Source organism: Oncorhynchus nerka, linkage group LG20, assembly GCF_034236695.1.
Source record: "Oncorhynchus nerka isolate Pitt River linkage group LG20, Oner_Uvic_2.0, whole genome shotgun sequence".
NCBI lineage: Eukaryota > Metazoa > Chordata > Actinopteri > Salmoniformes > Salmonidae > Oncorhynchus > Oncorhynchus nerka.
Genome location: NC_088415.1, coordinates 27,941,475 through 27,968,522, shown reverse-complemented (window position 1 = coordinate 27,968,522; position 27,048 = coordinate 27,941,475). Strand labels below are relative to the sequence as shown.

General features: G+C 48.1%; 1 protein-coding gene across 1 annotated transcript in view; it reads right to left on the bottom strand.

Annotated features, from left to right (window-relative positions):
* LOC115102191 (protein bassoon-like) overlaps positions 1-27,048 on the bottom strand; it is a 180,762-nt gene that overhangs the window by 114,065 nt on the left and 39,649 nt on the right.

The window sequence follows — 27,048 nt, the reverse complement described above, 5'->3', positions numbered from 1 at the left end:
CGTAATCTCATGATCTGACTCTGTGACTCTGGATCAGAAGGTTTCGTTTTCGATCCCAGTCATGGACACTTGTTTTTTTAGTTTTGGTTTTAACCCTATCCCAAACCTTAACCCTTACCGTAACCATTTGGAATGAGTGCCTAAACTTAACATAGAAATCTGACGTTTGTAGAAAATGGATGAAGATCTAATTCCGCATTGAGACTGTGAGAGCTTGTTGGCCCAGTCGGCTGCCTGCTCCAGTTGAACTGGCTGTCCCAGCCCCTGCAGTGGGCTGAACACTGACAGCAGCAGCAGTAGCTCAACATACGCTTCTCAACAGCTCCCTGTAGAAGAAGCAGTGATTCCCACTGTCCTAGTTTTACACCACCTCTATAGGAAGACGTTTCCCCTGGCTGCTTTCTAGACAAGAGGACTCTCTCTCTCATCTGTATTGGGAGAGAGAGAGATTTTCCATTGGCTAAATCCAACGAGGATCATCACATACTGCAGTTGGAGAGATTGTCACTGGAGGCTCTAGTCTCTTCATCCTTTTTCCTGTGGTGGAACAGATTTTTGGGAACAGAGTCCTTTGCCAGGGCTGTTGTTGTTATTTAACATCTCGCTGTCAAAATGACTCCCAAAAGAGAGGCTATTGGTTATAACACACCCACACATCTAGCCAGCATCACATTTGGTTCAACACTGAGCGCCGACACTACACAGAGCACACAGAAAAACAGCCTTTTATATACCGCGACGTATGTTAGTCTCCATGGTAACAACCTGGTTCTAAAGTCAAGGTTTGTGAACCTAGTGGTCATGTGTGATGAACGTGGCACCCAAACAACACATACACACACACGCCAACACCTTACAACACACTTTATGAGGACAGAGAGAAAAAGGCTGGAGGATCAGAGGTGAACAGAAAACACGAGGAGGAAAGAGAAGAAGAGGAAGAAAGTTTAAAAAAAGTAGAAATATGCATTCACTGGTATGACACTACTGACTCCTCTCACTGGTATGACACTACTGACTCCTCTCACTGGTATGACACTACTGACTCCTCTCACTGGTATGACACTACTGACTCCTCTCACTGGTATGACACTACTGACTCCTCTCACTGGTATGACACTACTGACTCCTCTCACTGGTATGACACTACTGACTCCTCTCACTGGTATGACACTACTGACTCCTCTCACTGGTACTGACACTGGTATGACACTACTGACTCCTCTCACTGGTATGACACTACTGACTCCTCTCACTGGTATGACACTACTGACTCCTCTCACTGGTATGACACTACTGACTCCTCTCACTGGTATGACACTACTGACTCCTCTCACTGGTATGACACTACTGACTCCTCTCACTGGTATGACACTACTGACTCCTCTCACTGGTATGACACTACTGACTCCTCTCACTGGTATGACACTACTGACTCCTCTCACTGGTATGACACACTCACTGGTATGACACTACTGACTCCTCTCACTGGTATACTGACTCCTCTCACTGGTATGACACTACTGACTCCTCTCACTGGTATGACACTACTGACTCCTCTCACTGGTATGACACTACTGACTCCTCTCACTGGTATGACACTACTGACTCCTCTCACTGGTATGACACTACTGACTCCTCTCACTCACTGGTATGACACTACTGACTCCTCTCACTGGTATGACACTACTGACTCCTCTGACACTCCTCTCACTGGTATGACACTACTGACTCCTCTCACTGGTATGACACTACTGACTCCTCTCACTGGTATGACACTACTGACTCCTCTCACTGGTATGACACTACTGACTCCTCTCACTGGTATGACACTACTGACTCCTCTCACTGGTATGACACTACTGACTCCTCTCACTGGTATGACACTACTGACTCCTCTCACTGGTATGACACTACTGACTCCTCTCACTGGTATGACTCCTCTCACTGGTATGACACTACTGACTCCTCTCACTGGTATGACACTACTGACTCCTCTCACTGGTATGACACTGACTCCTCTCACTGGTATGACACTACTGACTCCTCTCACTGGTATGACACACTACTGACTCCTCTCACTGGTATGACACTACTGACTCCTCTCACTGGTATGACACTACTGACTCCTCTCACTGGTATGACACTACTGACTCCTCTCACTGGTATGACACTACTGACTCCTCTCACTGGTATGACACTACTGACTCCTCTCACTGGTATGACACTACTGACTCCTCTCACTGGTATGACACTACTGACTCCTCTCACTGGTATGACACTACTGACTCCTCTCACTGGTATGACACTACTGACTCCTCTCACTGGTATGACACTACTACTGACTCCTCTCACTGGACACTACTGACTCCTCTCACTGGTATGACACTACTGACTCCTCTCACTGGTATGACACTACTGACTCCTCTCACTGGTATGACACTACTGACTCCTCTCACTGGTATGACACTACTGACTCCTCTCACTGGTATGACACTCTGACTCCTCTCACTGGTATGACACTACTGACTCCTCTCACTGGTATGACACTACTGACTCCTCTCACTGGTATGACACTACTGACTCCTCTCACTGGTATGACACTACTGACTCCTCTCACTGGTATGACACACTGACTCCTCTCACTGGTATGACACTACTGACTCCCTCACTCACTGGTATGACACTACTGACTCCTCTCACTGGTATGACACTACTGACTCCTCTCACTGGTATGACACTACTGACTCCTCTCACTGGTATGACACTACTGACTCCTCTCACTGGTATGACACTACTGACTCTGACTCCTCTCACTGGTATGACACTACTGACTCCTCTCACTGGTATGACACTACTCCTCTCACTGGTATGACACTACTGACTCCTCTCACTGGTATGACACTACTGACTCCTCTCACTGGTATGACACTACTGACTCCTCTCACTGGTATGACACTACTGACTCCTCTCACTGGTATGACACTACTGACTCCTCTCACTGGTATGACACTACTGACTCCTCTCACTGGTATGACACTACTGACTCCTCTCACTGGTATGACACTACTGACTCCTCTCACTGGTATGACACTACTGACTCCTCTCACTGGTATGACACTACTGACTCCTCTCACTGGTATGACACTACTGACTCCTCTCACTGGTATGACACTACACTCCTCTCACTGGTATGACACTGACTCCTCTCACTGGTATGACACTACTGACTCCTCTCACTGGTATGACACTCCTCTCACTGGTATGACACTACTGACTCCTCTCACTGGTATGACACTACTGACTCCTCTCACTGTATGTACTGGTATGACACTGACTCCTCTCACTACTGACTCCTCTCACTGGTATGACACTACTGACTCCTCTCACTGGTATGACACTACTGACTCCTCTCACTGGTATGACACTCACTGGTATGACACTACTGACTCCTCTCACTGGTATGACCCCTCTCACTGGTATGACACTACTGACTCCTCTCACTGGTATGACACTACTGACTCCTCTCACTGGTATGACACTACTGACTCCTCTCACTGGTATGACACTACTGACTCCTCTCACTGGTATGACACTACTGACTCCTCTCACTGGTATGACACTACTGACACTCACTGGTATGACTGACCTCTCACTGGTATGACACTACTGACTCCTCTCACTGGTATGACTCTACTGACTACCCTCTCACTGGTATGACACTACTGACTCCTCTCACTGGTATGACACTACTGACTCCTCTCACTGGTATGACACTACTGACTCCTCTCTGGTATGACACTACTGACTCCTCTCACTGGTATGACACTACCCCTCTCACTGGTATGACACTACTGACTCCTCTCACTGGTATGACACTACTGACTCCTCTCACTGGTATGACACTACTGACTCCTCTCACTGGTATGACACTACTGACTCCTCTCACTGGTATGACACTACTGACTCCTCTCACTGGTATGACACTACTGACTCCTCTCACTGGTATGACACTACTGACTCCTCTCACTGGTATGACACTACTGACTCCTCTCACTGGTATGACACTACTGACCCCTCTCACTGGTATGACACTACTGACTCCCTCTCACTGGTATGACACTACTGACTCACTCTACTGACTCCTCTCACTGGTGACATGACTCCTCTCACTGGTATGACACTACTGACCCTCTCACTGGTATGACACTACTGACTCCTCTCACTGGTATGACACTACTGACTCTGACTCCTCTCACTGGTATGACACTACTGACTCCTCTCTCATGACACTGGTATGACACTACTGACTCCTCTCACTGGTATGACACTACTGGTATGACTCCTCTCACTGGTATGACACTACTGACTCCTCTCACTGGTATGACACTACTGACTCCTCTCACTGGTATGACACTACTGACTCCTCTCACTGGTATGACACTACTGACTCCTCTCACTGGTATATGACTCCTCTCACTGACACTGACTCCTCTCACTGGTATGACACTACTGACTCCTCTCACTGGTATGACACTACTGACTCCTCTCACTGGTATGACACTACTGACTCCTCTCACTGGTATGACACTACTCTCTCACTGGTATGACACTACTGACTCCTCTCACTGGTATGACACTACTGACTCCTCTCACTGGTATGACACTACTGACTCCTCTCACTGGTATGACACTACTGACTCCTCTCACTGGTATGACACTACTGACTCCTCTCACTGGTGACACTGACACTACTGACTCCTCTCACTGGTATGACACTACTGACTCCTCTCACTGGTATGACACTACTGACTCCTCTCACTGGTATGACACTACTGACTCCTCTCACTGGTATGACACTACTGACTCCTCTCACTGGTATGACACTACTGACTCCTCTCACTGGTATGACACTACTGACTCCTCTCACTGGTATGACACTACTGACTCCTCTCACTGGTATGACACTACTGACTCCTCTCACTGGTATGACACTACTGACTCCTCTCACTGGTATGACACTACTGACTCCTCTCACTGGTATGACTCCTCTCACTGGTATGACTACTGACTCCTCTCACTGGTATGACACTACTGACTCCTCTCACTGGTATCACTGGTATGACACTACTGACTCCTCTCACTGGTATGACACTACTGACTCCTCTCTCTGGTCATGACACTACTGACTCCTCTCACTGGTATGACACTACTGACTCCTCTCACTGGTATGACACTACTGACTCCTCTCACTGGTATGACACTACTGACTCCTCTCACTGGTATGACACTACTGACTCCTCTCACTGGTATGACACTACTGACTCCTCTCACTGGTATGACATACTGACTCCTCTCACTACTGACTCCTCTCACTGGTATGACACTACTGACTCCTCTCACTGGACACTATGACTCCTCTCACTGGTATGACACTACTGACTCCTCTCACTGGTATGACACTACTGACTCCTCTCACTGGTATGACACTACTGACTCCTCTCACTGGTATGACACTACTGACTCCTCTCACTGGTATGACACTACTGACTCCTCTCACTGGTATGACACTACTGACTCCTCTCACTGGTATGACTACTGACTCACTGGACTCCTCTCACTGGTATGACACTACTGACTCCTCTCACTGGTATGACACTACTGACTCCTCTCACTGGTATGACACTACTGACTCCTCTCACTGGTATGACACTACTGACTCCTCTCACTGGTATGACACTATGACTCCTCTCACTGGTATGACACTACTGACTCCTCTCACTGGTATGACACACTCACTGACTCCTCTCACTGGTATGACACTACTGACTCCTCTCACTGGTATGACACTACTGACTCCTCTCACTGGTATGACACTACTGACTCCTCTCACTGGACTCCTCTCATGACACTACTGACCCCTCTCACTGGTATGACACTACTGACTCCTCTCACTGGTATGACACTACTGACTCCTCTCACTGGTATGACACTACTGACCCCTCTCACTGGTATGACACTACTGACTCCTCTCACTGGTATGACTCCTCTCACTGGTATGACACTGACTCCTCTCACTGGTATGACACTACTGACTCCTCTCACTGGTATGACACTACTGACTCCTCTCACTGGTATGACACTACTGACTCCTCTCACTGGTATGACACTACTGACTCCTCTCACTGGTATGACACTACTGACTCCTCTCACTGGTATGACACTACTGACTCCTCTCACTGGTATGACACTACTGACCCCTCTCACTGGTATGACACTACTGACTCCTCTCACTGGTATGACACTACTGACTCCTCTCTCTGGTATGACACTACTGACCCCTCTCACTGGTATGACACTACCGACTCCTCTCACTGGTATGACACTACTGACTCCTCTCACTGGTATGACACTACTGACTCCTCTCACTGGTATGACACTACTGACTCCTCTCACTGGTATGACACTATGACACTACTGACTCCTCTCACTGGTATGACGACTCCTCTCACTGGTATGACACTACTGACTCCTCTCACTGGTATGACACTACTGACTCCTCTCACTGGTATGACACTACTGACTCCTCTCACTGGTATGACACTACTGACTCCTCTCACTGGTATGACACTACTGACTCCTCTCTCTGATGACACTCCTCTCACTGGTACGACACTCCCCCTCCTCTCACTGGTATGACACTACTGACTCCTCTCTCTGGTATGACACTACTGACTCCTCTCTCTGGTATGACACTACTGACTCCTCTCACTGGTATGACACTACTGACTCCTCTCACTGGTATGACACTACCGACTCCTCTCTCTGGTATGACACTACTGACTCCTCTCTCTCACTACTGACTCCTCTGACACTACCGACTCCTCTCACTGGTATGACACTACCGACTCCTCTCACTGGTATGACACTACTGACTCCTCTCACTGGTATGACACTACCGACTCCTCTCTCTGGTATGACACTACTGACTCCTCTCACTTGTATGACACTACTGACTCCTCTCACTGGTATGACACTACCGACTCCTCTCACTGGTATGACACTACTGACTCCTCTCACTGGTATGACACTACTGACTCCTCTCACTGGTATGACACTACTGACTCCTCTCACTGGTATGACACTACTGACTCCTCTCACTGGTATGACACTACTGACTCCTCTCACTGGTATGACACTACTGACTCCTCTCACTGGTATGACACTCCTCTCACTGGTATGACACTACTGACTCCTCTCACTGGTATGACACTACTGACTGACCCCTCTCTGGTATGACACTTGTATGACACTGACCCCTCTCACTTGTATGACACTACCGACTCCTCTCACTGGTATGACACTACTGACTCCTCTCACTGGTATGACACTACTGACTACTCTAACTGGTATGACACTACTGACTCCTCTCTCTGGTATGACACTACTGACTCCTCTCACTGGTATGACACTACCGACTCCTCTCACTGGTATGACACTACTGACTCCTCTCACTGGTATGACACTACTGACTCCTCTCACTGGTATGACACTACTGACTCCTCTCACTGGTATGACACTACTGACTCCTCTCTCTGGTATGACACTAGTGAGTCCTCTCACTGGTACGACACTCCCCCTCCTCTCACTGGTATGACACTACTGACTCCTCTCTCTGGTATGACACTACCGACTCCTCTCACTGGTATGACACTCCCCCTCCTCTCACTGGTATGACACTCCCCCTCCTCTCACTGGTATGACACTCCCACACTCCTCTCACTGGTATGACACTACCGACTCCTCTCACTGGTATGACACTACTGACCCCTCCTCTCACTGGTATGACACTCTCCCTACTGACCCTTCACTGGTATGACTGACTCCTCTCACTGGTATGACCCTCCTTTCACTGGTATGACACTACCCCCTCCTCTCACTGGTATGACACTCCCCCTCCTCTCACTGGTATGACACTCCCACACTCCTCTCACTGGTATGACACTACCGACTCCTCTCACTGGTATGACACTCCCCCTCCTCTCACTGGTATGACACTCCCCCTCCCTTCACTGGTATGACACCCCTCCTTTCACTGGTATGACTGACTCCTCTCTCTGGTATGACCCCTCCTCTCACTGGTATGACACTACTGACTCCTCTCACTGGTATGACACTACCGACTCCTCTCACTGGTATGATACTGACACTACTGACTCCTCCGACTCCTCTCACGGGTATGACACACCACTGGTATGACCTCCTCTCACTGGTATGACACTCCTCCCCATCCTCTCTCTCACTGGTATGACACTACTGACTCCTCTCTCTGGTATGACACTACTGACTCCTCTCACTGGTATGACACTACCGACTCCTCTCAGTGGTATGACACTCCCCTCCTCTCACTGGTATGACACACCCCCTCCTCTCACTGGTATGACACTACCCCCTCCTCTTCACTGGTATGACTCTCCCCTCCTCTCACTGGTATAACACTCTCACTGGTATGACCCTCCTCTCACTGGTATAACTGCACTCCTCTCACTGACACTACCCCCTCCTCTCACTGGTATGACACACCCCCTCCTCTCACTGGTATGACACTACTGACTCCTCTCACTGGTATGACACTACTGACTCCTCTCACTGGTATGACACTACTGACTCCTCTCACTGGTATGACACTGACTCCTCTCCTCTCACTGGTATGACACCCCCTCCCCCTTCCTCTCACTGGTATGACACTCCCCTCTCCTCTCACTGGTATAACACTGACTCCTCTCACTGGTATGACACTACCTCCTCTCACTGGTATGACACTACCCCTCCTCTCACTGGTATAACAACTCCTCCCTCCTCTCACTGGTATGACACTCCTCTCACTGGTATGACACTACTGACTCCTCTCACCCCCCCCTCTCACTGGTATGACACTCCCCCCTCCTCTCACTGGTTTAACACTCCCCTCCTCTCACTGGTATGACACTCCCCCTCCTCTCACTGGCATAACTACTGACTCCTCTCACTAACACTACCCCTCCTCTCACTGGTATGACACACCCTCCTGACACTACCCTCCTCTCATTGGTATGACACTACCGACTCCTCTCACTGCTGGTATGACACTACCGACTCCTCTCACTGGTATGACACACTCCCCCTCGTCTCACTGGTATGACACTACTGACTCCTCTCACTGGTATGACACTGACTCCTCTCCCCTCCTCTCACTGGTATGACACACCCCCTCCTCTCACTGGTATGACACTACCGACTCCTCTCACTGGCATGACACACCCCCCTCCTCTCACTGGTGTAACACTACCGACTCCTCTCACTGGTATGACACTACTGACTCCTCTCTCTGGTATGACACTACCGACTCCTCTCACTGGTATGACACACCCCTCCTCCTCTCACTGGTATGACACAACCCCATCCTCTCACTGGTATGACACTCCCCCTCCTCTCACTGGTATGACACACCCCCTCCTCTCACTGGTATGACACTCCCCCTCCTCTCACTGGTATGACACTGCCCCCTCTTCTCACTGGTATGACACTCCTCTCCCCCTCCTCTCACTGGTATGACACTACCGACTCCTCTCACTGGTATGACACTACCGACTCCTCTCCCTGGTATGACACTACCGACTTCTCTCACTGGTTTAACACTCCCCCTCTTCTCACTGGTATGACACTACCGACTCCTCTCACTGGTATGACACTACCGACTCCTCTCACTGGTATGACACACCCCCCTCGTCCCACTGGTATGACACTACTGACTCCTCTCACTGGTATGACACTCCCCCTCCTCTCACTGGTATGACACTACCGACTCCTCTCACTGGTATGACACACCCGCCTCCTCTCACTGGTATGACACTACCGACTCTTCTCACTGGTATGACACTCCCCCTCCTCTCACTGGTATGACACTCCCCCTCCTCTCACTGGTATGACACACCCCCCTCCTCTCACTGGTATGACACTACCGACTCCTCTCACTGGTATGACACTCCCCCTCCTCTCACTGGTATGACACTACCGACTCCTCTCACTGGTAAGACCCCCCTCCTCTCTCACTGGTATGACACTACCGACTCCTCTCACTGGTATGACACCCCCCTCCTCTCACTGGTGTGACACTACCGACTCCTCTCACTGGGGTGACACACCCCCTCCTCTCACTGGTATGACACTACCGACTCTTCTCACTGGTATGACACTCCCCTCCTCTCACTGGTATGACACGACACACCCCCCTCCTCTCACTGGTATGACACTCCCCCTCCTCTCACTGGTATAACACTCCCTCCTCCTCTCACTGGTATGACACTATCGACTCCACTCACTGGTATGACACTACCGAATCATCTCACTGGTATGACACTACCGACTCCTCTCACTGGTATGACACTACCGACTCCTCTCCCTGGTATGACACTACCGACTTCTCTCACTGGTTTAACACTCCCCCTCTTCTCACTGGTATGACACTACCGACTCTTCTCACTGGTATGACACTCCCCCTCCTCTCAATGGTATGACACTCCCCCCTCCTCTCACTGGTTTAACACTCCCCCTCCTCTCACTGGTATGACACTCCCCCTCCTCTCACTGGCATGACACTCCCCCTCCTCTCACTGGTATGACACTCCCCCTCCTCTCACTGGTATGACACTGCCCCCTCTTCTCACTGGTATGACACTCCCCCTTCCTCTCACTGGTATGACACTCCCCCTCCTCTCACTGGTATGACACTCCCCCTCCTCTCACTGGTATGACACCCCCCTCCTCTCACTGGTGTGACACTACCGACTCCTCTCACTGGTATGACACCCCCTCCTCTCACTGGTATGACACTACCGACTCTTCTCACTGGTATGACACTCCCCTCCTCTCACTGGTATGACACGCCCCCTCCTCTCACTGGTATGACACTCCCCTCCTCTCACTGGTATAACACTCCCTCCTCCTCTCACTGGTATGACACTATCGACTCCACTCACTGGTATGACACTACCGAATCCTCTCACTGGTATGACACCCCCTCCTCTCACTGGTATGACACTCCCCTCCTCTCACTGGTATGACACACCCCCCTCCTCTCACTGGTATGATACTACCGACTCCTCTCACTGGTATGACACTACCGACTCCTCTCACTGGTATGACACTACCGACTCCTCTCCCTGGTATGACACTATCGACTCCACTCACTGGTATGACACTACCGAATCCTCTCACTGGTATGACACCCCCTCCTCTCACTGGTATGACACTCCCCCTCCTCTCACTGGTATGACACACCCCCCTCCTCTCACTGGTATGATACTACCGACTCCTCTCACTGGTATGACACTACCGACTCCTCTCACTGGTATGACACTACCGACTCCTCTCCCTGGTATGACACTACCGACTTCTCTCACTGGTTTAACACTCCCCCTCTTCTCACTGGTATGACACTACTGACTCTTCTCACTGGTATGACACTCCCCCTCCTCTCAATGGTATGACACTCCCCCCTCCTCTCACCGGCATGACACTCCCCCATCCTCTCACTGGTATGACACTCCCCACTCCTCTCACTGGTATGACACTCCCCCTCCTCTCACTGGTATGACACTCCCCCTCCTCTCACTGGTTTAACACTCCCCCTCCTCTCACTGGTATGACACTCCCCCTCCTCTCACTGGCATGACACTCCCCCTCCTCTCACTGGTATGACACTCCCCCTCCTCTCACTGGTATGACACTGCCCCCTCTTCTCACTGGTATGACACTCCCCCTCCTCTCACTGGTATGACACTCCCCCTCCTCTCACTGGTATGACACTCCCCCCCCTCCTCTCACTGGTATGACACTCCCCCTCCTCTCACTGGTATGACACTCCCCCTCCTCTCATTGGTATAACACTCCCCCTCCTCTCACTGGCATGAAACTCCCCCCTCTTCTCACTGGTATGACAGCCTTGCTCTAACACTGGCTGCAGACTCTGGGGCTGCAGGCTGGAGCTGCCTTGTTATCTACAGCCTGGGAGGAGGTCAAGAGAGACAGAAAAGACAGAAGAGGACTACCTACAGTTGAAGTCGGAAGTTTACATACACCTTAACCAAGTACATTTAAACTCAGTTTTTCACAATTCCTGTCATTTAATCCTAGTAAAATTTCCCTGTTTTAGGTCGGTTAGGATCACCACTTTATTTTAAGAATGTGAAATGTCAGAATAATAGTAGAAATAATGATTTATTTCAGCTTTTATTTCTTTCATCACATTCCCAGTGGGTCAGAAGTTTTCATACTCTCATTTAGTATTTGGTAGCATTGCCTTTTGAATTGTTTAACTTGGGTCAAACGTTTTGGGTAGCCTTCCACAAGCTTCCCACAATAAGTTGGGTGAATTTTGGCCCACGCTTTTTCAGTTCTGCCCACAAATTTTCTATAGGATTGAGGTCAGGGCTTTGTGATGGCGACTCCAATACCTTGACTTTGTTGTCCTTAAGCCATTTTCCCACAACTTTGGAAGTATGCTTTGGGTCATTGTCCATTTGGAAGACCCATCTGCGACCAAGCTTTAACTTTCTGACTGATGTCTTGAGGTGTTGCTTCAATATATCCACATAATTTTCCTAGCTAATGATTCCATCTATTTTGTGAAGTGCACCAGTCCCTCCTGCAGCAAAGAACCTCCACCACATGATGCTGCCACCCCTGTGCTTCACAGTTGGGATGGTGTTCTTCGGCTTGCAAACCTCCACCTTAATCCTCCAAAACTAACGATGGTCATTATGGCCAAACAGTTTTGTTTCATCAGACCTAAGGACATTTTTCCAAAAAGTACGATCTTTGTCCCCATGTGTAGTTGCAAACCTTAATCTGGCTTTTTTTAATGGTGGTTTTGGAGCAGTGGCATCTTCCTTGCTGATCAGCCTTTTAGTTTATGTCGATTTAGGACTCGTTTTACGGTGGATATAGATACTTTTGTACCTGTTTCCTCCAGTATCTCCACAAGGTCCTTTGCTGTTGTTCTGGGATTGATTTGCACTTTTCGCACCAAAGTACATTAATCTCTAGGAGACAGAACGCGTCTCCTTCCTGAGCTGTATGACGGCTGAGCGGCCCCATGGTGTTTATACTTGCATACTATTGTTTGTACAGATGAACGTGGTAACTTCAGGCGTTTGGAAATTGCTCCAAAGGATGAATCAGTCTTGTTTTTGGCTGATTTCTTTTGATTTGCCCATGACGTCAAGAAAAGAGACACTGAGTTTAAAGGTAGGCCTTAAAATACATCCACAGGTACACCTCCAATTTACTCAAACTATGTCAATTACCCTATCAGAAGCTTCTAAAGCCATGACATCATTTTATGGAATTTTCCATGCTGTTTAAAGGCACAATCAACTTAGTGTATGTAAACTTTTGACCCACCGGAATTGTGATACATTGAATTATTAGTGAAATAATCTGTCTGTAAACAATTGTTGGAAAAATTACTTGCGTCATGCACAAAGTAGATGTCCTAACCAACTTACCAAAACTATAGTTTGTTAACAAGAAATTTGTGCAGTGGTTGAAAACGAGTTTTAATGACTCCAACCTAATAGGCTGACCACACCGCTCGCATTGCAAAATACATTTAGAAATCAATGTTATTCAATTATTGCACCCACACTGCTCGCGTGCGCCAACGTCTGCGTTGCCAAGGGCTAAAATAGAAATCAGTTATATTTCTGACGCAGATTGTACTGCAAGTCCTGTCTCTCCCATCTCCTCATTGGTTTATAGAAGCAGGTACCCACGTGACATCTCCTCATTGGTTATACCCACTTGAGTCACTGAAAGACGAACGAGGTCAGTGGCGGTAATGCACCTAATTTATGTAAGTTGCCAATCACAATATAAAGTCAAGGGATTATGCGCATTTTCGCAGCTTTTTGTTAAAAATCGCGCAACATTTCAGTGTCCTGCTACTCATGCCAGGAATATAGTATATGCATATGATTAGTATGTGTGGATAGAAAACACTCTGACGTTTCTAAAACTGGTTAAATCACGTGGATAGAAAACACTCTGACGTTTCTAAAACTGGTTAAATCACGGCTGTGACTATAACAGAACGTGCGTTTCATCGAAAAGCACAGGAAAATCTGATCACTGAAAATGGGAAAATATATCCATGCGCCACTTCAACCCATTGTTGAATGGGACTACATTAAATGAGGCCGAGGTTGCAATACCTACAGCTTCCACACGATGTCAACAGTCTTGTTATTTGCCTGCGATTTGTTTCTTGGTCAAACGGACACAAGGCAGTGCATTTCTTCCGGTCTCCGACCGGATATTTTGGTTGAGAAATATTTGGACATGATATCAGGACGTGGAGCTATTGAATATACATCGCCCCGTGATCATTTTGATAGATTATTAATGTTTACTAATACCTAAAGTTGCATTACAAAGTATTTCGAAGTGTTTTGTGAAAGTTTATCGTCGACTTTTTTAATTTAAAAAAATGACATTGCGTTATCAAACTCAGTTTTTTCCTTGATTACACAGTCTTCATAGATCGATATCTAGGCTATATATGGACCGATTTAATCGAAAAAAAGACCCAATAGTGATGTTTATGGGACATCTAGGAGTGCCAAGAAAGAAGCTCGTCAAAGGTAATGAATGTTTTATATTTTATTTCTGCGTTTTGGGTAGCGCCGGCTACCGCAAAATCTGTCGTTTTAAGTGGCGTTGCAGTACTTTGGGGGTGCATGCTATCAGATAATAGCTTCTCATGCTTACGCCGAAAAGCATTTTAAAAATCTAACTCGGTAGCTAGATTCACAACGAGTGTAGCTTTAATTCAGTACCTTGTATGTGTATTTTAATGAAAGTTTGAGTTTTATCAAAAACTATACGTGGCGCACTTGAAATTTCCCCTGATTTGATCCCCACAGCGGGAGCTAGTCCCTAACAAGATAAGAAAAAGCCTGGAAGGAAGAGAGATGACTAGAAACGATTCGGTTGACCGTTTTATGTGTGGATAAATTGGCGGAGTAGAGGACCTTGTGAATTTCAGGTAAAATAACAACGCAATGCTTATATCCCAGGACAAAATTTCTAGCAAGTGCAAGTTAACTAGCTAAATTGCCATACATGTTTAATGCTGTTCGACCTGTCCCCAAATTAATGTCATTGGTTCAGAGTTTGTTTAGATATTTTAACCTGCATGTCGTGATTGCGTTTGGTGTAGGGGGACAAAATAAATGTATGCACAATAGTGCACGATGGCGCAGCCGGTTTGGGTTCCGTGTAAGTGCATGTAAACTTCCGACTTCAACTGTTCCTACCGTGCTAATGTTAGCACCCATAATTACCATGATTATAATTGTTAGTCATCATCATTAGGGTGATAAATATACATTTTGTCATTATCCTGTCGCCATCTTGACTGTCATGGCCATCCCCATTGTCGTCATCATCATGATTATTATTTTATTTATTTCTTGATCATTTTACATATTGCTCATAAGAACAGTGATAAATCACCCACATTCACATCTAAATATAAAAAGCTATGACATTCCCCTAGCAGCATGGGGGGGATCAATTTTCATTTCCATGCTTAATCAAGACATTGTTATGCACACCCACTAAACCAGGTGGACCAGGCAGTGATTATCATTCATTTAGTCTTTCAATCGCTCCCACACACAGTCACCTTGTCAGTGACCACGATGGAGGATAGAAATAAAGTATTATTAAAATCTAACAATCTCTCTCTCTCTCTTTGAGTGAAGTACTGCAGCAGAGAGAGTAAGGTGCTGAACGGTGCAGTTAGTGGCAGGCAGGATTTGTGATGCAGATCCGTATCAACTCAGAGAAGCGGGAAGAGAAACATCAAAATAACTCACTTCCCTCTCCTTCCTTCTCCCTCTGTCTCTTCCTTCCTCTCCTTCCTTCTCCCTCTGTCTCTTCCTTCCTCTCCTTCCTTCTCCCTCTGTCTCTTCCTTCCTCTACTTCCTCTCTCCATTGCCTCTCTATCTCTCTAGCTATCTGTCTCACCTTACTCTACCCCAGAGCCCCTCTTCTATCTCCCTAAAACACACACACACACACACACACACACACACTGGTATGAGCATACACACATACACATATGTACAAACACACACACATACATACATACATACATACATACATACATACATACATACATACATACATACATACATACATACATACATACATACATACATACATACATACATACATACATACATACATACATACATACATACATACACAAACACACAGGCTGTAGCTATGAATCCTTTTCTCTCTCTCTCTCTGTCTCTCTGTCTCTCTGTCCCCTCTCTCTCTCTCTCTCTCTCTCTCTGTCTCTCTGTCTCTCTGTCTCTCTGTCTCTCTGTCCTCTGTCCCTCTCTCTCTCTCTCTCTCTCTCTCTCTCTCTCTCTCTCTCTGTCTGTCTCTCTCTCTCTGTCCCTCTGTCTCTCGGTCTCTCTCTCTGTGTGTCTCTCTCTGTACCCCTGTCTCTCTGTCTCTCTCTGTCCCTCTGTCTCTGTCTCTCTCTGTGTGTATTTCTGTTACACTGCTTGACTGGATGATCAGATAGCTACATCCATAGCCTGTTGGATAGAGAGATGCTGTCATCGCTCGAAAGTAGATAAAATGCATGACAAAATGTCAGAACACATTCAAAGAAAACGAATTGTCATTATGAAGGAGAGAGACAGGAAGAAGGTGTATAATGACAATCTATACATAACACAAAACACATTGCAATGCTCTAGGACTGGGTTATGTTATGTGTCCGTGGTTATTTGCTTTGAGAAAGACACAATGAAATGTACAGTAAAGTAATAGCTACTGTCCCAAAACAAAATCAAGTCCGATGTGATTCTAATGCAATGCCCTTTAATATATAAGCGGCTGGAGCTAATGTATTCACCAAACAAATAAGTAAGTACCCATTGGTCTTAGTACTTTCCATTGAGATAAAACATGAAGACATCACCACCAGGAAAAACACACTGACATTTTCCCAGGCACTGAGAGACAGAGGGGGGGAGAGGGAAAGGGAGAGAGAGAAAAAGATAGAGAGACAGAAAGAGAGAGAGAATGAGAAGAAAATGAGAGAGAGAGAGAGAGAGGGCGAGAGGGAGAGAGAGAGACTAAATGAAACAGAAAGAGAAAGAGAGAGCAGCACAGGCCTCACTGTGGCTCTATACAAGGAAATCTATCCTGACACTGGCTTGGATCCAAAGGCCTTCAGCTCCTCTGTACTCCCTCCTCTCTCCTCCTAAACAACAACAACACAGACTCTACATCATCTCTGCTGCTTTGTGATTGACAATCTATCTGCTCCTGTCCTGGACTTCTGCAAGATTATGGGTAAATGAGTAAAAAGGGGTCTGGGGTGATGTGGTGTCTTGTCTTCGCTGTGCGACATGCAAGTACAACAGGCTCAGTGGAGGGAGGAGAGAGAGAGAGAAAGCGAGAGAGAGAAGAGAGAGAGATAGAGAGCAGAGCAGAGCCAGAGGGAAGCTAGCTGATGACTTCTAGTGGAAGCTAATGACTCTGAACACACACCTCTATTAACGGCACGGCGTGCATGCTGTGTCTAAATTTAGCACCCAGCCACAAATAACAACAAACATTAGGCAGGAGCCATACGGCAGGTGCTTCATTACCTTGATGTCATTGGTGAAGGCGTTATGAGGTTCCATGTGATTTGGATTTAGCCTGGTCCCAGATCTGTTTGTGCTCTTTTGCCAACTCCTTGTCACTCATCAACGAGTTGGCAAGAGAGCAGAAACAGACTGGCACCCAAGCTCATTTGAATGAAGGATGGGGTAAACCCAGGTAGAGTCTACATTGAGGTAGAGAAGGTTGAGGCTGTATATATGTCTTATACGATCCACCCTCACACTATATGCACACCATTTGACGAGAATATATTGAGATTTCTGGATTTACTCCCTGTAACTAAAGTCGCTCAATCATTTGTAAACACTGCAACAAGGAGCCATTGTTAAACACACTAAATTACAGTATCAAGAAGATACCAAAAACACTGCAAAAGCCAGAGTGCACATGAACATGTTGTGACGGCCCTGAATTTGTCTGAACCGTCTGTGTTTCTCCTTCCAATGGGGCGCTTCCCCCTTAATTCCCAAATAAATAGCCAGCATTAGCTGAGCAAAAGGGGGTTGTGATGGTTGGTGGTGCCAATGAGGATGTGTTCAACCCTCAGTTCCGAAGCCTCTTTACTCCGGCTGTTTAGTTGTATTTAAAAGTGTGCTTTGTAGCCTGGTCTCAAGTTTAACCAGGATCAGATCCACTCATTTCTTCCTTTAGACTACACATATCAGTTGGTCTCTGCTGTTTCCTCGTGGCCTTTCTCCGCAGGAGGATTGGATTGTCTGACTGACCACAACTGTTTTGCATACGGTATTTCATTTGTTTGAGTGTGATTTATACTGTGTTGATTTGTGGTCAGTTGTAGTTGAAGACTCCTGAGATTTGATACTCTTTATGGTTGTGTGGTAAAAGAGTTGATTGTATGATTGAGACTGGGTTTAGTCTACACTTTTACGAACGGACAAACATTGCGTGACCAAGGTCACTTGAGTTCACTGAAATCACTGAACCAGACTGGACTCTTTTAGGCCCGAGATATGGGACTTTTCTTGAGGAACCAGAGCTCATTGTTTGTGATATTATTATGTGTGTGATCATTTATGTTGGTAATACAACCCACGCAAAATAACAGTTTTGAAGTTATTTTCAATGTTTCAAGGGTTTATGAAAAGTGTATGTCCATACTGACTTTTACGGACCAGACGGGACTAATTCCCTCACAATCAATGAGTAGAAAGCAATATTTCCCCTGCTAGACACAACCTACCTGGCACCCCTGCAAACAATAATCTCAAAACCGTTACAATGTGTTACTGTACATTACAGTCAAACACTGTGTAGTGGCTCTAGCATAATCTCTGTCTAATAAGCATCTTTGGCCTCATAAGCTCTATAAGCTATGTCAACAGCATGTTACGTCGTACAAATGTTCCTGGATCCAATTCAAATAATAACCCGATCAGGTTGAGTGTATATGAGATTGATTTGATCTGTTAATGAACAAGCCAGTGGTTACATGGATACATCTGGTGGAGGAGAGGAAGGAAGATGGAAATATGTGTTCCCTAGTCACAGAAAAGCACCAGTGATTCCTTCAATTAACTAAAAGCCTAATTTCATTACAAAGACTGCATGAATGACATGTATTACACAAGGGCCACACAAGGGGAGCACAGAGATAGAGTAGTGGCTTTTTAACTTACCAAAACTACACAGACATGAATGACGCTAGTCACTCTCACTCAGATATCATATTAAAACTGTAAACATTTATCTCCTCCCCTTGGCGAAATATGTAGAATTGCAGCAAAATTTCATTTAGGGCCCCCAAAAGGCTCCTATGATGAGTTCAGATTTTTGGTACTTTCGACCCCCATCAGTTGCCCATCCCTGCTGTAGCGTTTGGGTCTGTTCAGCCTGGGGTCTGGTGATAGGGCCTGCAGGCTGGCACACACACACACGCACATTCACACAGGTGTACAGAGTTGTGTGTGCCATTAGAATAGCAATATTTGTAAAATAATCAAATTATTACGCATTATTATTGAAAGTAACAGTACCCAATGTGGATATGGAGATTACGTACAGTACCGTTCAAAAGTTTAAGAAAACCTGCTCATTCAAGGGTTTTTCTTTACATTTACTTTTTTCTACATTGTAGAATAATAGTGAAGACATCACAACTATTAAATAACACATAAGGAATCATGTAGTAACCAAAAAAGTATTAAACAAATCAAAATATATTTGAGATTCGTCAAAGTAGCCATCCTTTGACTTGAGGACAGCTTTGTAAACTATTGGCATCCTCTCAACCAGCTTCACCTGGAATGCTTTTCCAACAGTCTTGAAAGAGTACCCACATATGCTGAGCACTTGTTGGCTGCTTTTCCTTCACTCTAAGGTCTAACTCCAAAACCATATCCAAAACCATCTCAATTTGGTTGTGGTCGGGGTATTGTGGAGGCCAGGTCATATGATGCAGCACTCCATCATGTGCCTTTTTGGTCAAATAGTCCTTACAGGGCCTGGAGGTGTGTTGGCTCAGTGTCCTGTTGAAAAACAAATGGTTGTCCCACTAATCCCAAAACAGATGGAATGGCGTATCGCTGCAGAATACTGTGGTAGCCATGCTGGTTAAGTGTGCCTTGAATTCTAAATAAATCATCACACCTCCTCCTCTATGCTTCATGTGGGAAATACACATGCGGAGATCATCATCAGCTCACACTGCATCTCACAAAGACACATCGGTTGGAACCAAAAATCTGAAATTTGGACTCTAGACCAAAGGACACATTTCCACTGGTCTAATGTCAATTTGCTTGTGTTTCTTGGCCCAAGCAAGTCTCTTCTTCTTATTGGTGTAGTAGTTTCTTTGCAGTAATTCGACCATGAAGGCCTGATTCACACAGTCCCCTCTGAACAGTTGATGTTGAGATGTGTCTGTTACTTGAACTCTGTGAAGCATTTATTTGGGCTGCAATTTTTACATTTACATTTACATTTAAGTCATTTAGCAGACGCTCTTATCCAGAGCGACTTACAAATTGGTGCGTTCACCTTAAGACATCCAGTGGAACAGCCACTTTACAATAGTGCATCTAAATCTTTTAAGGGGGTGAGAAGGATTACTTTATCCTATCCTAGGTATTCCTGAAAGAGGTGGGGTTTCAGGTGTCTCCGGAAGGTGGTGATTGACTCTGCTGTCCTGGCATCGTGAGGGAGTTTGTTCCACCATTGGGGGGCCAGAGCAGCGAACAGTTTTGACTGGGCTGCGCGGGAACTGTACTTCCTCAGTGGTAGGGAGGCGAGCAGGCCAGAGGTGGATGAACGCAGTGCCCTTGTTTGGGTGTAGGGCCTGATCAGAGCCTGGAGGTACTGAGGTGCCGTTCCCCTCACAGCTCCGTAGGCAAGCACCATGGTCTTGTAGCGGATGCGAGCTTCAACTGGAAGCCAGTGGAGAGAGCGGAGGAGCGGGGTGACGTGAGAGAACTTGGGAAGGTTGAACACCAGACGGGCTGCGGCGTTCTGGATGAGTTGTAGGGTTTAATGGCACAGGCAGGGAGCCCAGCCAACAGCGAGTTGCAGTAATCCAGACGGGAGATGACAAGTGCCTGGATTAGGACCTGCGCTGCTTCCTGTGTGAGGCAGGGTCGTACTCTGCGGATGTTGTAGAGCATGAACCTACAAGAACGGGCCACCGCCTTGATGTTAGTTGAGAACGACAGGGTGTTGTCCAGGATCACGCCAAGGTTCTTAGCGCTCTGGGAGGAGGACACAATGGAGTTGTCAACCGTGATGGCGAGATCATGGAATGGGCAGTCCTTCCCGGGAGGAAGAGCAGCTCCGTCTTGCCGAGGTTCAGCTTGAGGTGGTGATCCGTCATCCACACTGATATGTCTGCCAGACATGCAGAGATGCGTTTCGCCACCTGGTCATCAGAAGGGGGAAAGGAGAAGATTAATTGTGTGTCGTCTGCATAGCAATGATAGGAGAGACCATGTGAGGTTATGACAGAGCCAAGTGACTTGGTGTATAGCGAGAATAGGAGAGGGCCTAGAACAGAGCCCTGGGGACGCCAGTGGTGAGAGCGCGTGGTGAGGAGACAGATTCTCGCCACGCCACCTGGTAGGAGCGACCTGTCAGGTAGGACGCAATCCAAGCATGGGCCGCGCCGGAGATGCCCAACTCGGAGAGGGTGGAGAGGAGGATCTGATGGTTCACAGTATCGAAGGCAGCCGATAGGTCTAGAAGGATGAGAGCAGAGGAGAGAGAGTTAGCTTTAGCAGTGCGGAGGGCCTCCGTGATACAGAGAAGAGCAGTCTCAGTTGAATGACTAGTCTTGAAACCTGACTGATTTGGATCAAGAAGGTCATTCTGAGAGAGATAGCGGGAGAGCTGGCCAAGGACGGCACGTTCAAGAGTTTTGGAGAGAAAAGAAAGAAGGGATACTGGTCTGTAGTTGTTGACATCGGAGGGATCGAGTGTAGGTTTTTTCAGAAGGGGTGCAACTCTCGCTCTCTTGAAGACAGAAGGGACGTAGCCAGCGGTCAGGGATGAGTTGATGAGCGAGGTGAGGTAAGGGAGAAGGTCTCCGGAAATGGTCTGGAGAAGAGAGGAGGGAATAGGGTCAAGCGGGCAGGTTGTTGGGCGGCCGGCCGTCACAAGGCGAGATTTCATCTGGAGAGAGGGGAGAAAGAGGTCAGAGCACAGGGTAGGGCAGTGTGAGCAGAACCAGCGGTGTCGTTTGACTTAGCAAACGAGGATCGGATGTCGTCGACCTTCTTTTCAAAATGGTTGACGAAGTCATCTGCAGAGAGGGAGGAGGGGGGAGGGGGAGGAGGATTCAGGAGGGAGGAGAAGGTGGCAAAGAGCTTCCTAGGGTTAGAGGCAGATGCTTGGAATTTAGAGTGGTAGAAAGTGGCTTTAGCAGCAGAGACAGAAGAGGAAAATGTAGAGAGGAGGGAGTGAAAGGATGCCAGGTCCGCAGGGAGGCGAGTTTTCCTCCATTTCCGCTCGGCTGCCCGGAGCCCTGTTCTGTGAGCTCGCAATGAGTCGTCGAGCCACGGAGCAGGAGGGGAGGACCGAGCCGGCCTGGAGGATAGGGGACATAGAGAATCAAGGGATGCAGAAAGGGAGGAGAGGAGGGTTGAGGAGGCAGAATCAGGAGATAGGTTGGAGAAGGTTTGAGCAGAGGGAAGAGATGATAGGATGGAAGAGGAGAGAGTAGCGGGGGAGAGAGAGCGAAGATTGGGACGGCGCGATACAATTTCTGAGGCTGGTAACTCTAATGAACTTATCCTCTGCAGCAGAGGTAACTCTGGGTCTTCCTTTCCCATGGAGTTCCTCATGAGAGCCAGTTTCTTCATAGCGCTTGATGGTTTTGCGATTGCACTTGAAGAAACTTTCAAAGTTCTTGAAATATTCTGTTTTGACTGTCCTTCATGTATTAAAGTAATCTTCCCAGTACTCTTCCCCGTACTCTTCCCCGTACTCTTCCCAGTACTCTTCCCCGTACTCTTCCCCGTACTCTTCCCCGTACTCTTCCCAGTACCCTTCCCAGTACTCTTCCCCATACTCTTCCCCGTACTCTTCCCCGTACTCTTCCCAGTACTCTTCCCAGTACTCTTCCCCGTACTCTTCCCCGTACTCTTCCCAGTACTCTTCCCCGTACTCTTCCCCGTACTCTTCCCAGTACTCTTCCCCGTACTCTTCCCAGTACTCTTCCCCGTACTCTTCCCAGTACTCTTCCCCGTACTCTTCCCAGTACTCTTCCCGTACTTTTCCCCGTACTCTTCCCAGTACTCTTCCCAGTACTCTTCCCCGTACTCTTCCCCGTACTCTTCCCAGTACTCTTCCCCGTACTCTTCCCAGTACTCTTCCCAGTACTCTTCCCCGTACTCTTCCCCGTACTCTTCCCAGTACCCTTCCCAGTACTCTTCCCAGTACACTTCCCAGTACTCTTCCCAGTACTCTTCCCCATACTCTTCCCAGTACTCTTCCCAGTACACTTCCCAGTACTCTTCCCCATACTCTTCCCAGTACTCTTCCCAGTACTCTTCCCAGTACCCTTCCCCGTACTCTTCCCCGTACTCTTCCCAGTACTCTTCCCAGTACTCTTCCCAGTACCCTTCCCCGTACTCTTCCCAGTACTCTTCCCAGTACACTTCCCAGTACTCTTCCCTGTACTCTTCCCAGTACTCTTCCCAGTACTCTTCCCAGTACCCTTCCCCGTACTCTTCCCCTTACTCTTCCCAGTACTCTTCCCCGTACTCTTCCCAGTACTCTTCCCCGTACTCTTCCCCGTACTCTTCCCAGTACTCTTCCCCGTACTCTTCCCAGTACTCTTCCCCGTATTTTTTCCCGTACTCTTCCCAGTACTCTTCCCCGTACTCTTCCCAGTACTCTTCCCAGTTCTTCCCTGTACACTTCCCAGTACTCTTCCCCGTACTCTTCCCAGTACTCTTCCCAGTACTCTTCCCCGTACTCTTCCCCGTACTCTTCCCCGTACTCTTCCCAGTACTCTTCCCCGTACAATTCCCAGTACTCTTCCCAGTACTCTTCCCAGTACTCTTCCCAGTACTCTTCCCCGTACTCTTCCCCGTACTCTTCCCAGTACTCTTCCCCGTACAATTCCCAGTACTCTTCCCAGTACTCTTCCCAGTACTCTTCCCCGTACTCTTCCCCGTACGCTTCCCCGTACTCTTCCCAGTACTCTTCCCCGTACTCTTCCCCGTACTCTTCCCAGTACTCTTCCCCGTACTCTTCCCAGTACTCTTCCCCGTACTCTTCCCAGTACTCTTCCCAGTACTCTTCCCCGTACTCTTCCCAGTACTCTTCCCCGTACTCTTCCCCGTACTTTTCCCAGTACTCTTCCCCGTACTCTTCCCAGTACTCTTCCCCGTACCCTTCCCAGTACTCTTCCCAGTACTCTTCCCCGTACACTTCCATCTTTCCCCGTAAATATATATATATTTTTCCTATTGTGTTATTGACTGTACATTTGTTTATGCCATGTGTAACTCTACGTTGTTGTTTGTGTCGCACTGCTTTGCTTTATCTTGGCCAGGTCGCAGTTGTAGATGAGAACTTGTTCTCAACTGGCCTACCTGGTTAAATAAAATAAAATAAAAATAACACCTCCCTCTCTTCCCTCTCTCTCCCCTGTACACCTTCTTTTCCATCTCCACCCTTTCTTCCCCGTACACCTCCCTCTCCTCTTATCTCTTCCTAATCCCCCTAGTTTTAAATCCTGCTTAATTTATTTTTTCCCTCCTCACTCCTTCCTCTACCTCCTACTCCTTTTCCTCTCCAGTCTCTCTCTTCATTCCCTCCTCCTCTTATTCATCCTCTTTTCCATCCTCCTCTTCTCTATTCTCTCTTTTTCATGTTCACTTTCTCTTCCTCCCTCCTCCTCAGCACTGAGGGGTGAATGTTTTCTCCGCATCCTCTGTTCTGCTGCCCCTTCTTCACATTACACCTAAGTGCACCTCCGGGCATTCATCCTACACCCTCCACCCTCAGCCCTACACCCTCTGCCCTACACCCTCTGCCCTACACCCTCTGCCCTACACCCTCTACCCTTTGCCCTACACCCTCCACCCTCTGCCCTACACCCTCTGCCCTCCACCCTCTGCCCTCCACCTTCTGCCCTACACCCTCCACCCTTTGCCCTACACCCTCTGCCCTACACCCTCCACCCTCTGCCCTCCACCCTCTGCCCTCCACCCTCTGCCCTACACCCTCCACCCTCTGCCCTCCACCCTCTGCCCTACACCCTCTGCCCTCCACCCTCTGCCCTACACCCTCCACCCTCTGCCCTACACCCTCCAACCTCTGCCCTACACCCTCTGCCCTACACCCTCTGCCCTCCACCCTCTGCCCTCCACCCTCTGCCCTACACCCTCTGCCCTACACCCTCCAACCTCTGCCCTCCACCCTCTGCCCTACACCCTCCAACCTCTGCCCTACACCCTCTGCCCTACACCCTCCAACCTCTGCCCCTACACTCTCTGCCCTACACCCTCCACCCTTTGCCCTACACCCTCCACCCTACACTCTCTGCCCTACACCCTCCACCCTTTGCCCTACACCCTCTACCCTACACTCTCTGCCCTACACCCTCCACCCTACACCCTCCAACCTCTGCCCTACACCCTCCACCCTTTGCCCTACACCCTCCACCCTACACTCTCTGCCCTACACCCTCCACCCTTTGCCCTACACCCTCCACCCTACACTCTCTGCCCTACACCCTCCACCCTTTGCCCTACACCCTCCACCCTACACTCTCTGCCCTACACCCCCACCCTCTGCCCTACACCCTCCACCCTACACTCTCTGCCCTACACCCTCCACCCTCTGCCCTACACCCTTTGCCCTACACCTTCCACCCTACACTCTCTGCCCTACACCCTCCACCCTCTGCCCTACACCATCCACCCTACACTCTCTGCCCTACACCCTCCACCCTCTGCCCTACACCCTCCACCCTTTGCCCTACACCCTCCACCCTACACTCTCTGCCCTACACCCTCCACCCTTTGCCCTACACCCTTCACCCTGCCTCAGTAGACTAATGGAAATTTTGCCATCGCTTCGAGAGGAATTACTGCCATTTACCAAGCCCACACACTCACACTTTATCACAAATACACAAACACAAACACACACTTTACCACAAATACACAAACACACACTTTATCACAAAATTTGGCCTGCATATTGTATAGTACATATCACTAACAGTGTAAACATGCACATACATATTCCATCATCAGTTTATACATGAACAGACACGCTCTTCAAATTGTATACGCTTAGCTATCTTTGCTCTCCCCCCTTCTCTCTCTACTTCCCTCCCCTCTCTCTATTTCTCTCTCCCTCCCATCTCTCGCTCTTGGCCCAGTTTCTCTAACACTCCACTTCCCACTCTCTCTTCATAATTTCCCCACATTCTCTTTCTCCTGGTTCTGCTCTCAGAATATAATGCATATAAATTTCTCTCACAATAAAACATGATGGCAGTTGGGACCAGAACTCATCTCAACACTACAGTGGCATTGGCACCGTGCCTCGGAGGCTCTCACCGCTCCGGAGAGAATACCGCTTCACCCACATCCTCAGGGCAAACAATACCCCACGGTGCCTCCTCCCTCACTTCCTCTCTCTGAAACCCACCTGCCTGGTGCCGCCCACATGTTCAGGGGAAGGACAGAGAGACAGCCCCTCCGTTACTCTCCTGCTGTCAAAACAGAGGCTGAAAAGCCAGGGAGCGAGCCCGACGGAGACACTACTGACAGCAGGCTCTGCTGGGCTCCCTCTGAGAGAGAGGTCAGAGGTCACTGACGGAGGACAGGACCTTCATACCTATTA